Genomic DNA, 16,260 nt, shown 5'->3' with positions numbered 1-16,260 from the left:
GGTTCCTCAAAAAGTTAATCATAGTATCACTACATAATTCGTCAGTTCCACTCCTAGGTATATATGCCAAAGAATAGAAAAACAATGCTCATAGCAGCACTGTGCATAAGAGCCAAAAGAAACAACCCAAATGTCTGTCATCCAATAAATGGATAAACAAACTGTGGTATATCCATGTAATGGGATATTAGCTACTAGCCCCCCAAAAAGAAATGAAGTACTGACACGGGCTACAGTGTAGACGAACCTCAGAAACAGCACGCTAAGTGAAAGAAGCCAGACCCCAGAGGTCTTACATCATATGATTTCATTTATATGAAATAGCCAGAATGAGAAAAACCCATAGAAACAGAGAGAAGGTAAGTGGTTGCTAGGGGCTGAGGACAGTAGAAAATGGGGAGGAGACTGCTTAACAGGTGCAAGATATCCTTTTAGGGTATAACACTGTTTTAGGACCAGATGTGGTGGTTACACAACACTGTGAATGTATGTAATGCTATTAAATTGTGCCCTTTTTAAAAAAAAGATTTTATTTATTTATTTGACAGACAGAGCTCACAAGCAGGCAGAGAGGCAGGCAGAGAGAGAGAAGAAGCAGGCTCCCCACTGAGCAGAGAGCTGGGTGCGGGGCTCGATCCCAGGACCCTGAGATCATGACCTGAGCCAAAGGCCGAGGCTTTAATCCACTGAGCTACCCAGGCACCCCAAATTGTGCCCTTTTAATGGTAAATTTTATCTTATGTGTCTTTTACCACAATGAAAAATGAGATGCGGGCGCCTGGGTGGCTCAGTGGGTTAAGCCTCTGCCTTTGGCTCAGGTCATGATCTCAGGGTCCTGGGATTGAGCCCCGCACCGGGATCTCTGCTCAACAGCGAGCCTGCTTCCCCCCTTCTCTCTCTGCCTGCCTCTCTGCCTACTTGTGATCTCTCTCTGTGTCAAATAAATAAATAAAATCTTTTTTTAAAAAAGGAAAATGAGATGAATTTTAACGGTCTAAAAATACATTTAATGCTAGTCACTTTAGTAACTAGTTACTGGTTAAAAGAATGAGAAGAATATTGTAATCTACATAATTGCCACGTGTTCCTCTTGAATTTAAATAATCAAATTTTAAAGGGTTCTTTTTTTCAACTAGTTGTATTTAAACCACTAGCAAATTGAAATAATTTTATGATCAACCCTGCAGTTCACTTTCATGAGATGATTATCAATGTGCAAATAACATTAGGAGAAATGTGAATGAGAGGATTTCTTGTCTCCTTTTGCTGTAGTTGAATTGCTATAGTTAATAAAATTTAGCTACTCCACAATAGGAGAGAGAAGGAAATTAGAATTGTTTAGACATGAAAATCATTAAGGTCTTCTGAACTGGGTGTGTCATTGAATTCCGTATTTCATCGATTCTAAGATTCCTTTTTATTCACATTTTAATATTGCTGAAACTGAGAGTCCTCTTACAGCTCCTGAAGCCAGAACGTTCTGATACTTATAGCCTCTGAAGCTAGAAAATTCTAACTGGGCCTCAGAACATTTTTTTATTTTTCAGGTTTTATTTTATTTTTATATTCGAGTACATTTAACATACAATATTATATTAGTTTCAGGTATATAGTATAATGATAAAATAATTCTCTACATTTCTTACAATAATTCTATACAATTCTGTACAGTATAATGATAAAATAATTCTATACATTTCTTAGTGCTCATCACAGTAAGTCTACCCTTAATTTCCTTTATCTATTTCACCCATTTGCCCCCGCACCTCCCCTCTGGCATGAGTTTATTCTCCATATTTAAGAGTCTGGTTTGTCTCTTTTTTTCTTTGTTTTGTTTCTTAAGTTCCACATATGAAGGCAATCTCATGGTGTTTGTCTTTCTCTGACTGGCGTGTATCACTTAGCATAATATTCCCTGGGTCCATTCATGTTGTTGCAAGTAGCAACATCTCATTCCATTTTATGGATGAATAAATTGCATTGTAATTTACAACACACCACATCTTCTCTATCCATTTTTTCATTGATGGACACCTGGGCTGTTTACATATCTTGGTTCTTGTAAATAAAGTGAAAAAAATATCATTAGCAAATATCTTCACCCATTCAGTAGGTTGTTTCGTCATTTTGTTGATGATTTCCTTCACTGTGCTAAAGTTTTTTATTCCCAAAAATTTATTTTTGCTTTTGTTTCTCTTGTCAGTGAGACACACCCAGATAAATGTTTCCGTGGCTGAAGTCAGAGAAATTACTGCCTATGTTTTCTTCTAGGGCTTTTGTGGTTTCAGGTCTCGGGTCTTATTAGGTCTTTAATCCATTTTGAGTTTATTTCTGTATATAATGTAAGAAAGTTGTTCAGTTTCATTCTTTTGTTTGTAGCTGTCCAGTTTTCCCCACACCATTTGTTGAAGAGCCTGTCTTTTCTCTGCTGTTTCTCTGCCTCCTTTGTTGAAGATTAATTGACCATATAAGCGTGGGTTTATTTCTGGACTTTCGATTCTATTCTATTGATTTATGTATTTTTTGTGCCGTACTATTTTGATTACTACAGCTTTTTGGTGTGTATTGAAATCTGCAATTGTGTTACTTCTGGCTTAGTTCTTCTTTCCCAAGACTGTTTTGGCTATTTGGGGTCTTTTGTTGGTTCCATACAATTTTTAGGACTGTGTTCTAGTTCTATGGAAAATGTTGTTGGTACTTTGATAGGGATTACATTAAATCTGTAGACTGTTTTTGGTAGTATGGACATTTTGTCAGTATTGGTTCTTCTAATCCATGAGCATGGAATATCTTTCTGTTTGTGTCATGTTCAGCTTCTTTCATCAATGTTTTATAGTGTCCAGAGTATAGGTCTTTTACCTACTTGGTTACGTTTATTCCGAGGTATTTTATTCTTTTTGCTGAAATTGTAAATGGGATTGTTTTGTTAATTTCTCTTTCTGTTACTTCATTATTAGTGTATAGGAAGGCAACAGATTTCTGTATATTAATTTTGTATCTTGAGACCTACTGAATTCATCGATCAGTTCTAGTAGTTTTTTTGGTGGAATCTTTAGGTTTTTCTATGTCTAATATCATGTCATCTGCAAATAGTGAAAAGCTTTATTTTTTCCTTACCAATTTGGACATTCTCTGTTTCTTTTCCTTGTCTGATTGCTGTGTCTAGGACTTCCATTTGTATGTTGAATGAAAGTGGTGAGACTGGAGATCTTTGACTGGTTCCTGATCTTAGAGGAAAAACTGTCAGTTTTTCCATCATTGAGGATGATACTAGCTGTGGGTTTTTCATATATGGTCTTTATTATGTTGAGGTATGTTCTCTCTAAACCTACATTGTTGAGAGTCTTTGTCATGAATGGATGTCACACTTTGTCGAATGCTTTTTCTGCATCTATTGCAATGATCATATGGTTTTTATCCTTTCTCTTGTTAATGTGATATATCATGTTGGTTGACTTGCAAATACTGAACCACTCTTGCACACCTAAACTAAATCCCTCTTGATAGTACTGATGATTTTAATGTATTTTAAATGATTTTTAAATGAGTATTTAATGCTATTGCTAATATTTCATCGAGGATTTTTGCATCTATGTTCATCAAGGATATTGGCCTGTAGTTTTCTTTTTTCATAGTATCTTTATCTGGTTTTGGTATTATAGTAATGCTAGACTTATAAATGAATATGGAAGCTCTCCTTCATCTTCTGTTTTTGGAATAGTTTGATAAGAATAGGTCTTAACCCTTTTTTAACTGTTTGGCAGAATTCACCTGTGAAGTTATCTGATCCATGTCTTTTGCTCATTGTGTTTTTTGACTGCTGATTTAATTTTATTGCTAATAATCAGTCTGTTCAAATTATCTATTTCTTCCTGATTCAGTTTTGGGAGATTATGTATTTCTAGGAGTTTATCTGTTTCTTCTAGGTTGTCCAATTTATGGCATATAATTTTCCATAATATTCTCTTATAATCCTTTGTATTTATGTGGTATCAGTTGTTATTTCTCCTCCTTTATTTCTGATTTTATTTACTTGAGTCCTCTCTCTCTCTCTTTCTCTTTTTTGATAAGTCTGGCTAAAGGTTTATCAATTTTGTTGATCTTTTCAAAGTACCATCTCCTGGTTTCCTTGATCTAGTCTATTGTCATTTTGGTCTCTATTTCATTTATTTCTGTTCTAATCTTTATCATTTCTTCCTTCTACTGTCTTTGGGCTGTATTTGTTCTTCTTTTATTTACCTCCTTTAGATATAAGGTTAGGTTATTTGAAATTTTTCTTGCTGCTTGAGGTAGACCTGTAATGCTATAATCTTTCCTCTTAGAACAGCTTTGCTGTGTCTCCAAGATTTTGGACTTTCTTGCTGCTTGTCTTTTCATTTTCATTTGCCCCCAGGCAGTTTTTTATTTCCTTTTTGATTTTTTTGGTTGATCCATTCTTTGTCTAGTAGCATGTTATTTAGCCTCCGTATATTTGTGTTCTTTTCAGGTTTCTTCTTGTAACTGATTTCTAGTTTCATATTGTTGTGGTCGGAAAAGATATTTGATATGATTTCAATCTTTTTTAACTTACTGAAAATTGTTTTGTGGCCTAACGTGATCACTTTGCAGAATGTTCCATGTGCACTTGAAAAGAATGTGTATTCCACTATTTTTGGATGGAAATGTTCTGAATATATCTGTTAGTTCCATCTGGTCCAGTGAGGCATTCAAAGCCATTGTTTCCTTGTCAATATTCTGTCTGGGTGAGATGTCCATTCATGTAAGTGGAGTGTTAATGTCCCCTACTATTATTGTATTACTGTCAATTTCTCCCTTTATGTCTGTTAATAGTTGCTTTATGTAGTTAGGTGTTCTCATATTAAGTGCACACATATTTACAATTGGTATAGCCTCTTGTTGAATTGATTGTTCCCTTTATCATCATGTAGTGTCCTCCGTAGTCTCTCCTTACAGCTTTCATTTTAAAGTCTATTTTGTCCAATATAAGGATTGCTACTACAGCTCTCTTTCTGCTTCCATTTGCATGGAAAATGCCTTCCTATCCCTTCGTTTTCAATCTGCCTGTGTCTTTCAGTCTGAAATGAATCTCTTGTAGGCAGCATATAGATGAGTCTTGCTTTTTTATTCATTCAGTCACCCTATGTCTTTGAGCTGGAGCATTTTATCCATTTACATTCAAAGTAAATAAGGATAGGTATGCATTTATTGCATTTTGTTACTTGTTTTACAGATATGTTTGCAGTTCTTCTCCATGTCCTCCTTCTCCTGCTTCTTCCCTTATATTTTGCTGGTTTTCTTTAGTCATGTGCTTTGATTCCTTTCTCTTTAGTTTTTGCGCATATAATACAGGGTTTTGATTTATGGTCACCATTAGGTTTGTATATAACATCTGATGCATATAACGATCTGTATTAACCTGATGGTCACTTAAGTTTGAACCCATTCTAAAAGCCAATTTTGGCCAGTAACCAGAGGTGGTGGTAGTGATGGTGGTGAGCGGGTCCTTGCAGCCTAGGAAAATCCTGCAAAAAAGTCTCCATACCCAACTCTTGAAGATCTGAATGTAGACAAAGTTATTCAGGCTCAAACTGCCTTTTCTGCAAATCCTGCCAACCCAGCAATTTTGCCTGAAGCTTCCTCTTCCATTTCTCAAGATGGAAATCTCTATCCTAAATTGTATCCGGAGCTCTCCCAGGACATGGGGCCTGAGTTTAAGTGAGGAAGAAATCCATGCAAATATGGCTTTGGCCCCTGGGGCATCAGTTCAAGGACCTTCCAGTTTGGACTATATAGTGGCTTCATAACTGTTAACAGTGTTTGCATTCATAGAGCAGAAATTAAGCAAAGGATTCATGAAATCTTTTCATGTAAAGATCAAGATGAAAAAATTGGGTTCAGGCTTAATTCAATAGATAACAGTTTATTTGTTCAGCTGGTGCAGGCAAATTCTCCAGTCTCACTGGTTGGCCTGAGATTTGGGGACCAAGTGCTCCAGATCAGTGGGGAAAACTGTGTAGGCTGGAGCTCTAAAAAGCACACGAGGTGCTCAAATAGGCTTTTGGAGAGATGATTATTATGACTGTGCATGACAGGCCCTTTGAATGGACAATTACCAGGCATGAGAATAGTACTGGATGTGTTGGCTTTATCTTTAAAAATGGAAGGAAAACATCCACAGTGAAAGATAGTTCTGCAGCCAGAAACGGTCTTCTCAGTGAACGTAACATCTGTGAAGTCAATGGGCAGAATGTCATTGAGCTGAAGGACTCTCAACTTGCAGACATACTGTCAACATCTGAGACTGTAGTTACTATTACAATCATGCCAGCTTTTATCTTTGAGCATATTATTAAATGGATGGCACCAAGCATTATGAAAAGCCTAAGAGACCACACCATTCCTGAGGTTTAAAAGTCATGACACAATGGAAACTTCACTAAACTTCTCCAGTTTATTTTGTGGGCAATTTAACTTGATATTATAACTTTATATTATGCACTTGAAGCTTTCTAGGAGCCAGAGAGCATATGCTGATGAAGACCTTTCTATCTGACATTATAGTTGGGAACCTTACTATTTGGGTTGGATAACTTGTTCACACTTCAAGAGTGTTGTAGCCTTATCCTGGTTTTACAGATGTGAAACTTTGGACAGATTTACTGATTTTCATAGAGTAGTTTCTCTACTGGAAACCTGATGCTTTTATAACCTATTATAGTTAGAATGACTGATACAGGCTTAGCTCTGTGTTAGAACCAACCACCTTTATCTAACATATCAGTATTGCTGTTCATATTACTTTAGTTCTATGGCATAGCTACATTTTTCATGTGTTACCATAGTCCATATAGAATGACTTCTTTTGATGGTTTTTCAGTTGTGTGTGTGTGTGTGTGCACATGTGTATGGGTGTGTGTGTAAAACACTAATTAAGTATACTGGTTTCATTCCACATAAGCATTATACAGTATATGTAGATTATAAGAGATTGTGTTGCTCATCATTAAATTGTAACTACTATTACTTAAAAACAAACAAATAAATAAATAAATGCACTAAATTTTTACCCCCACACACAGTGTTATGTATATGATGTCATACTTCACATCCTTTTATTTTGTGAATCCTTTAACTGATTTTTATAGATTTTAAATTGATTATGACTTTTGTGCTTTAACCTCTGCACTGGATTTATAAGTGATAATCTACTACTTTTATTATGTTTGTACTTACCTGTGGAATATTTTCCTTTCATAGTTTTCGTACTCCTGATTATAGCCCTTTCTTTCCACTCAAAAAATTTCCTTTAACATTTCTTATAAAGCTGCTTTAGTGATGATGAATTCCTTTAACTTTTATTTCTCTAGAAAACACTTTATCTCTCCTTCTATTCTGAATGATAACCTTGCTGGATGTTTTTGGCTGCAGTTGTTTGTTTGTTTGTTTGTTTTCCTATCAGCACTTTGAATATGTCATGCCACTTTCTTCTGGCCTACAAAGGTTCTACTGAAAAATCAGCTGATAGCCTTATTGGTTTTTCCCTGTATGTAATTGTTCTTCCTCTTGCTGCTTTTAGGATCATTCATTATCACTACTTTATGCCATTTCAATTATTATGTGTCTTGATATGGATCTCCTTGGATTGGTTTTGTTGCAGGGTCCTGTGTGCTTGTTGGATATGGAAGTCTGTTTTCTTCCCCAGATGCAGGAAGTTTTCAGCTATTATATTTTCAAATAAATGTGATCTTTCTTTCTTCTTCTTCTTTTTTTTTTTTTTTTTTTTTTTTTTGTAGAGGTAGAGGTGGGGAAAGAGAATCTTAAACAGACTCCATGCCCAGTGCAGAGTACAACAAGGGGCTCAGTCTTACAACCCTGAGATCATGACCCAAGTTCAAATCAAGAGTTGGACACTTACCTGACTGAGCCACCCAGGTGCCCCTACTGCACCTTCTTATTTATAAGTAAGTATACTTTAATTCGGTAGAATTTACCTCCTTCAATAAATATTATTTGAAAATCTGAAAAAAAAAAGAACTATATTAGGTACAATGTGGAATATCAAAATAAATAAGATGGCCCCAGCCTGGATAGCTCAGATGGTTGAGAGTCTACCTTTGACTAAGGTTATGATCCCAGGGTCCTGGGATCAAGCCCCACACTGGGTTCCTGGCACAACAAGGAGCCTGCTTCTCTCTCTCTCTCGGCCTCTCCCCTGCTCATGCTCGCTCTCTCTCTCTCTCTCTCTGTCTCAAATGAATAAATAAAATCTTAAAAAAAAAAAAAAAAAGACAGCCCCAGGCCTCAAAGAATTTACAATCTAGTGGGTAATTTATATTACTATTCTGGTGTGTTTCATTTATTTATTCCTTCAAAAATATTTGCCAGACAATCGACCTAAGATTGTACTCTTGCCTGACTTTCTATCCTCCCTCATTTTGTATCTCCCTCGACCTCACCCTTCTGTCCTGGGAACACCTCTTTAATAAATCATTTTCACTTAAATCCTTGCCTCAGGGTCTGCTTCTGGGGCATCCAAACTAAGATGAATAAATAAATATCTGAAGCCAAGAGTCTAGATAAACTATAAGATATCAAGAGACTGGATACTCATAATTTTTGTCGATATTTAATGTTTTAAGAGATTTGAGTGTTACTGTTTGGAACCAAGGCAATTCTGAATGTTTCCAAGTATAGTTTATCCCTAAACAACATGGTTTTGAACTACACAGGCCCACTTATACACGAATTTTTAATACAAATATATTTTCTTTTCCTTCTTCTCTTTTTTTAAAGATTTTATTTATTTGTTTGAGAGAGAGAATATGAGTGAGGGGGAGGCTCAAAGGGAGAGGGAGAAGCAGACTCCCCACTGAGCAGGGAGCCTGACATGGGGCTCGATCCCAGCACCCTGGGATCATGACCTGAGCCAAAGGCAGAGGCTTAACCGACTGAGCCCCACGGGTGCTCCATCTCTTCCTTATTTTCTTAATAACATTTTCCTTTCTCTGTTGACTTTAAGAACAGAGTATATGATACATATAACGCACAAAATATGTGTCAGTTGACTGTTTGTTACTGGTAAGGCTTCTGGTCAGCAGTAAGCTATGAATAGTTAAGTTTTGGGGAAGTTGCATGTGGATTTTTTACTACATGGGAGGTTGGTGCCAAAACCTCTGCATTGTTCCAGGGTCAGCTGCATAAATCCTGCCCTTACACTGCTGAATTTGTATAACAAGCATCCAGGACTCAGCTGGAATAGGATTTCTGAACTAGGTCATCCCCTTGATATATAAATATTGGTTTCTGGACACAAGTATAAAAATGAATAGAGGAGGGGCGCCTAGCTAGCTCAGTCAGTAGAGATTGTGACTCTTGATCTCGGCCTTGTGAGTTTGAGCCCCATGCTGGCTGTAGAAATTACTTAAAATCTTTTTTTTTTTTTTTAAGATTTTATTTATTTGAGAGAGAGAGAGAGAGTGCAAGCACGAGCAGGGTGGAGGGGCAGAGGGAGAAGCAGACTCCCCACTGAGCAGGGATCCCAATGTGGGACTCGATCCCAGGACCCGAGGATCATACCTGAGCCAAAGACAGATGCTTAACCAACTGAGCCATCCAGACACCCGTAAAAATAAAATCTTTAAAAAAAAAAAAAGAAAAGGGACACCTGTATGGCTCAGTTGGTTAAGTGTCTGCTTTCAGCTCAGGTCATGATCCCAGGGTCTTGGGATCGAGTCCTGCCTTCGGGCTCCCTGCTTGGCGGGGAGCCTGCTTCTCCCTCTGCCTGCCACTCCCATGCTTGTGCTCACTCTGTATCTCTCTCTCTGACAAAGAAATAAAATCTTTTTTAAAAAAATGAACAGAGGAATATGAGTGTGTGTGCATGTATGTGTGTGTTGGTATATGGGTACAGAGCAAGGACAAAGCAGTCCTATGTGTGTGGTTGGCTGTTAAGGCGACAAGGTGAGGGACAGTCTCAAACTCGACTTGAGAATACATCCCGGATTCTAGAATTGTCTGCCACATATTTAAGAGTAATATAGGCACATTCCAAAAAGGAAAAATGGCCATGAATGCATATCATTATTCACTCAAAACTATTTGTTTTAGGCCATTTACTATATGTCAGGCCCTGTGCTGGGCATTGGGGATACAGTGTGAATTGGCACATGTAAGTCCATTTTCTTCCTGCACTTATATTTTGCAGGAGAAGGATTAAAGGAGAAGGAGAGAGAGAGAGACAAACATTAACTAATTACCTGAGTAAGTATTTATGTACAATTTCTTATGTTAAGAAAAAAGCACACAGCATTATTAGAGTAAGTAACTTAATAAGAAAGGCCTCTCTGAAGAAGTGACCCCCAAGCCGAGCCTGAAGGGTACATAGAATTAAGCACAGAGAATGTGTGTTCTGGATCTGGGGCCCAAGCAGGTGTTTTTTCAAGCCCTAAATGATATTACAGCGGTGCTCTAGCCATAAGAATCATCCCAGCAAGACCACAGGGGATTTGCCCTCCCAGACCCTTTTTTCTGAAAATGGATTTTGTCAGTGCCCTACCTGGAGGCCATCTGCTCATCTCTCAAGATTCAATTCGTGCCACTACCTCTTGGAATCTTTTGCTGACTCCGTGAAATGTTGGACACTCCCACCACCATGTGCCTTGGGCGTTCCTGGCACATCATAGGTACTTGGAAAATATTCATTAGATATTTAGTGAATAAATATGATAGCACCTTATTCAGTAGCCTTTTTTACATGTTTAGCCCATCCCCACACTCTGAGCCCCGGGAAACAGAGGCTGTGTCTTGTTCATTCATCAGAAGTTTGATTTATGACACTTTTTAAAGGTTTGTTGAATGAACGCATGAGGTTAGGGAACTGGTGGTGAAAACAGCTAAGAGATGAGGTTTCAGCATACACTGAGGTCAAATCATGGAAGGTCTTAAATGTTATTTGAAGGAGTTTGGACTTGTATGGACATGGGGAGGCGCTACAGGTGTCTGAAGGAGAAACTGACCAGCCTAGAGCCGTGTTTTATGAAGAGAACTCGTGTCAGCGAAGTGAATGATAGGACGAAGCAGGAAGGGGGTGGAAGGGAGCAGACCAGGTAGGAAGTTCCCTAGATGAGTGGTAGTAGCAAGGGATGGAGAGGAGACGATTGGAAGGCAGAACCAGCTGCATCAGGCTGACAGGACTCCCCATGGGAGATTCACGCTGGGGCATTTACCACCGGAGGCTGTAATTTGCATAAACGCTCTATAATGTTTCCTAAGAATTCTCCAGAGGCACATGAGTTTCCTAGTTAGGTAATTAAGAAATAGTTTCATTCTCCAGAGAATAGTTAAATGCCCTAGATACTGCCTCCAATTCTGATTTAGCAAAGGGTATGATAGCTATGCCAAAATTCCTTTGTGGTTAATTCCTACTGGTTCAAAATAAATAACCATTGAGTAACAACCCAGAAACATCAATAACCTAAGCTTTTTCTAGAAATTTCCCTGTATCAGCTCCTGGATTCTGGGCTTCCCTCTAATAACTAGAGTTAATGTTTCATTTTTATTGCTCCATCCCCCTGCAGCTTTAATTACTAATATGGTAGACAATGCTGTGGGTTTATTTGTTCATTTAAAGTAAATAAAATGAAAAAAGAGGAGGGAGCATATAAAAAACTTAGGGTGTATTACAAATTTTATACCAAAAGTCAGGAAATAGAAAACTGAATATTCTCAAGGCATATGAATATTAATTTGTCTGCCCTGCATATGTTTTACAAGATGTTTTGGTTTGAATCCTGAATCCAAACTAATCATCTGTAATGTGGGTGGGTTAACATTAGTATAATATATCTTTTGATTTTTTTAATTTCATGAACAATATTTATGAGTGACTGTTCTGTGTACTTCTAAACATTTATGAGGACCCATTATATTCCAAGAACTGTATTTTGTATCCTTATGTATCTAAAACTTTAATGTTTGCAAAGCTCCTGCAAGATGTTGTATTATTATATCTATTTAAGAGTTGAAGAAATAGGCTCAGAGTGGCTCAGTGACTTGCCTGAGGTCACACAGCTCACAGCAGAGGAGTTTGTTGGGAATTTAATCCACTTGGCTCTAAGCATGCCCACCATGCTGCTTGTCTCTCAGATTGACCCACACTGCAAGTCAGCTCTAACATAACAAAACAACTCAAGAAAAACATTGACAATCTTCCCTAAAATTGGCAAGTAAGTACAATTAAAGCTGTCTTTCAGGATGCCTGTGGTCAAAGCTGAGAATAAGCCCCTGTAAGCATAATAGTTGCAATGAGCAAAAGAAACGGACTCCCAAGAAATAGTGCAATGACCACAAAGCATGTACTAGCTTTAAAATCGTTTTCTCTTCCTAATGTAACTGCTTTCCCAGGTCTCAGCTGGGTGTCAGATGTCACCAGATCATACAGTTGTAACAATACTGCAGGTTTCAGTGGACTGTTCCATTGGAAGTCTCACACTTTACAAGCAGTTTCCCTCTGTGATACTTGTTATTGTGTGGAACAAGACTCTGAAGCATTTAAAGGTAATTGATGGCTTGTTTATATTTACAACAGCCCTCCCAGTGGTTTGAAACTGAGTGCAGCTGTCTGTCTGTCTGTCTCTCTCTCTCTCTCTCTCCTGATGTATAGAAAATCAGGAGTCCCAGTTGGATGCTGAAATCAAATGCTGGTCTCTGGCTCCAAGGTCAGTGTGATCTGTGTACTTGAAGATTATCCCTTACTTGTTAATGTAAGGATAGATGCTTTCCTGAGGACTGCAGGATAAAAATATTACCTATCTTTTTTTCTACCTCTGAAGTTATGGAGGAAAGAATTTGTGGCTTCTCGTCCCGCTCTGTATGCAGCTGTGCCAGCCAGCCAGTCACTCACTGCATCATCCGTATTCTGGATCTCCATTTTACAGGCAGGGAAACAGAATCTCAGATACATTAAAGAAATGGCCGGAAGCCATTCATCTAGCCAATGGGAGATCCAAGGTTCAAACCCAAGGTAAACAAAGCCCAAGCTTGTCCCACCCTCTCAGTACTACATCTCTTACTTTTTTATCTTTAACTACTGATATCTGTCAGAAAATTCTAGAAACAGGCATGAAAAAAACACAAATAGTTAAAATTCACAGATAACTGCCAATTCTTATTTTTGTGTTTCTGCCAGATCTTTAATTGGAAAATCAAGACTGTTATGTAGTTAAATTGGCTGCCATGAAATCCCATGCTTCACCCTGGCGATGTTCTGTATAATCGGGATTTACTTTCATATAGGTACTCCTATTTGAAGAGTAAATTTCAGCTATCTTAATTTTACATTTTAAATAGTAAATTCATAATATCACAAAGAAGCAACACCAGTGTATTTTCTTTTTCTCATGGAAGTTCAGGATGAATGTGGAATCATCATAATAGACTAAAACTTTTCATTTCTTTCCCAAAGCATAGTAATTTCTCAAGGCATTGTAATACACACATTACAGAAAAATGCTAAATATTCCTTTTTAAGCGGAGAAATGTACAGAGCTGATAAGGAAAGATTAGGGAGTAACTGCTGACATCAAAAATATAGAGAAAGGACCCCCCCTCCGAGTCTGGGTCCAGCTCTGGCCATGGCACTGAGGTGGCCTGACACAGTGCACCCTGGGACCACATGCCCACTCTCACTCCAGCTCTGACTGGCCTCTCAAAGCCACTGAGCACACACAGTCTAAACAGGGGTTGTTTCTACAAAAGGCAATTCCTTCAAGACCAGTAGAGGTAGCTGTTCTGCCTAATTCATAGAAATAAACACAGAAAGTCAAACAAAATAAGGAGACAGAGGAATATGTTCCAAACAAAAGAACAAGATAAAAGCCTGGGGGATGGGGAACCCTAATGAAATGGAGATAAATGATTTAACTAATAAAGAGTTCCAAGTAATGATCATAAAGATTCTCATTGAATTCAGAAAAAAAAATGGAAGAACACAGTGTAAACTTCAATATAGTGTTAGAAAATAAAAGAAAGAACCAATAAGGACCACAGAATACAATAACTGAAGTGAAAAAACACAGTAGAGGGAATCAATAGCAGACTAAAAGATTCAGGAGAACAGATCAGTGATCTGGAAGACAGGGTAGTAGAAATCACCAATCGGAACAGCAAAAAGAAAAACAAATAAAAAATATAAGAATAATTTAAATGACCTCAGGGAAAACATCAAGCATACTACCATTTGCATGTAGGGTCCCAAAGGGGAAGAGAGAGAGTGGGACAGAAAATTTATTTAAAGAAATAAGGCTGAAAAATTTTCCTGACCTGGGGAAGGAAACAGACATCCATGTCTGGGAATTGTAGAGTCCCAAACAAGATGAACCAAAGAGATCCACCCCAAGACATCTTATAATTAAAAGGGCAAACATTAAAGATAAAGAAAGAATTCTAAAGGCAGCAAGAGAAAAATGCATGAAAAAGATCATAAGATTACCAGCTTATTTTTCAGCAGAAAGTTGTCATTCAGAATTGAAGAAGAGATAAACTTTCCCAGACAAACAAAACTAGAGGAGTTCATCACCACTAAAGTGGACTTAGAAGAAATGTGAAAGGATCTCTGGTAAGCAAAAAAGAAGAGGTCATAACTAGAAATAAGAAAATGTATCAAAGAAAAAAAAACACCTCAGTGGTAAAGGCAAATATGCAGTAAAGGCAGTGGATCAGACACTTAAACAACCAGTATAAAGGTTAAAAGACAAAAATAGTAAAATAAAATATAAGTACAATGAGTAGTTATGGATACACAAAATAGAAATGTAAAATATGACATTAAAAACGTATAACATGGTAGGTGAGGTGGAGTGAAAAGGTAGTGCTTTTAGAATGCATTCAAACTTACGCAACTATCGGCTTAAAGTAAACTGCTGTGTACACAAGTCAATATATATGAACCCAATGGTAACCACAAACTAAAAACCTACAATAGGTCTACCAAAAATAAAGAGAAAGGAACCCAAGCATAACACTAAAGAAAAATATCAAACCACAGGGAGGAGACCAGGAGAAGCAGAAAGGAACAGAAAAGAACTATAGAAACAACCAGAAAACAATTAACAAAATGGTAATAAGTCCATATCTATGAATAATTACTTTATTTGTAAATGGCATAAGTGTGTCAATCAAAAGACATAGGGTGGCTAAATGGGTAAAAAAACAAGACTCATTTATATGGTGCCCATAAGAAACTCACTTCAGATCTGCAAAGACACACAGACTAAAGTGAAGAGATGGAAAAAGATATTCCATGCAAATGGAAGCAGAGACAAAGGTGGAATAATAACACCTGTATCAGACCAAATAGACTTTAAAACAATGACTTTAACAAACGACAAAGAATAGCATTACATGGGGTGCCTGGGTGGCTCAGTGGGTTAAGCCTCTGCCCTCGGATCAGGTAATGATTCCAGAGTCCTGGGATCAAGCCCCATATCAGACTCTCTGCTCAGCAGGGAGCCTGCTTCCCCCTCCCTCTCTGGCTGCCTCTCTGCCTACCTGTGATCTCTCTCTCACTGTCAAATAAATAAAATCTTCAAAAAAAATCTAAAAAAAAAATAGCATTACATAATGATAAAGCGATCAATCCAATAAGAGCATGTAACATTAGTAAATATTTATGCTCCAAATAGGAGCACCTAAATATATAAAGCAAACATAAACAGACATAAAGGGAGAAATTGACAGTAATTCAGTAATAGTAAAGGACTTTAATTCCCCACCAACATCAATGGGTAGGTCATCCAGAGAGAAAACCAATAAGAAAACATTAGTCTTAAATAACCAAAGAGACCAGATAAACTTAAGAGATTATACAGAATATTACACCAAAAAAACTGCAGAAAACACATTTTTTTTTCCTGAAAAGCACATGGAACATTCGATAGGATAGATAACATATTAGGCCATGAAACAAGTTTCAATGAATTTAGGAAGATTGAAATTATATCAAGTATCTTTTCTGACCACATGGTAGAAGACTAGAAATCAATTACAAGAAGAAAGCTGTGGGGGGCCTGGGTGGCTGAGTGGGTTAAAGCCTCTGCCATCTGCTCAGGTCATGATCCCAGGGTTCTGGGATCGAGTCCCACGTCAGGCTCTCTTCTCAGTGGGGAGCCTGCTTCCTCCTCTGTCTCTCTGCCTGCCTCTCCGCCTACTTGTGATCTCTGTCTGTCAAATAAATAAAATAAAGTAAAATCTTTTTTTTAAATT

At 37.6% G+C, this 16,260-nt stretch overlaps 1 protein-coding gene and 1 pseudogene across 1 annotated transcript in view; both read left to right on the top strand.

Moving 5' to 3' along the window:
• Positions 1 to 6,851, top strand: part of LOC131834731 (syntenin-1-like) — a 57,511-nt pseudogene extending 50,660 nt beyond the window's left edge.
• Positions 1 to 16,260, top strand: part of DTNBP1 (dystrobrevin binding protein 1) — a 211,654-nt gene that overhangs the window by 51,257 nt on the left and 144,137 nt on the right. The window lies entirely within an intron of this gene.

Source organism: Mustela lutreola, chromosome 6, assembly GCF_030435805.1.
Source record: "Mustela lutreola isolate mMusLut2 chromosome 6, mMusLut2.pri, whole genome shotgun sequence".
Classification (NCBI taxonomy): Eukaryota; Metazoa; Chordata; class Mammalia; order Carnivora; family Mustelidae; genus Mustela; species Mustela lutreola.
Note: the sequence above shows the minus strand (reverse complement) of the source record. Positions and strands in the feature narration are given on the sequence as shown.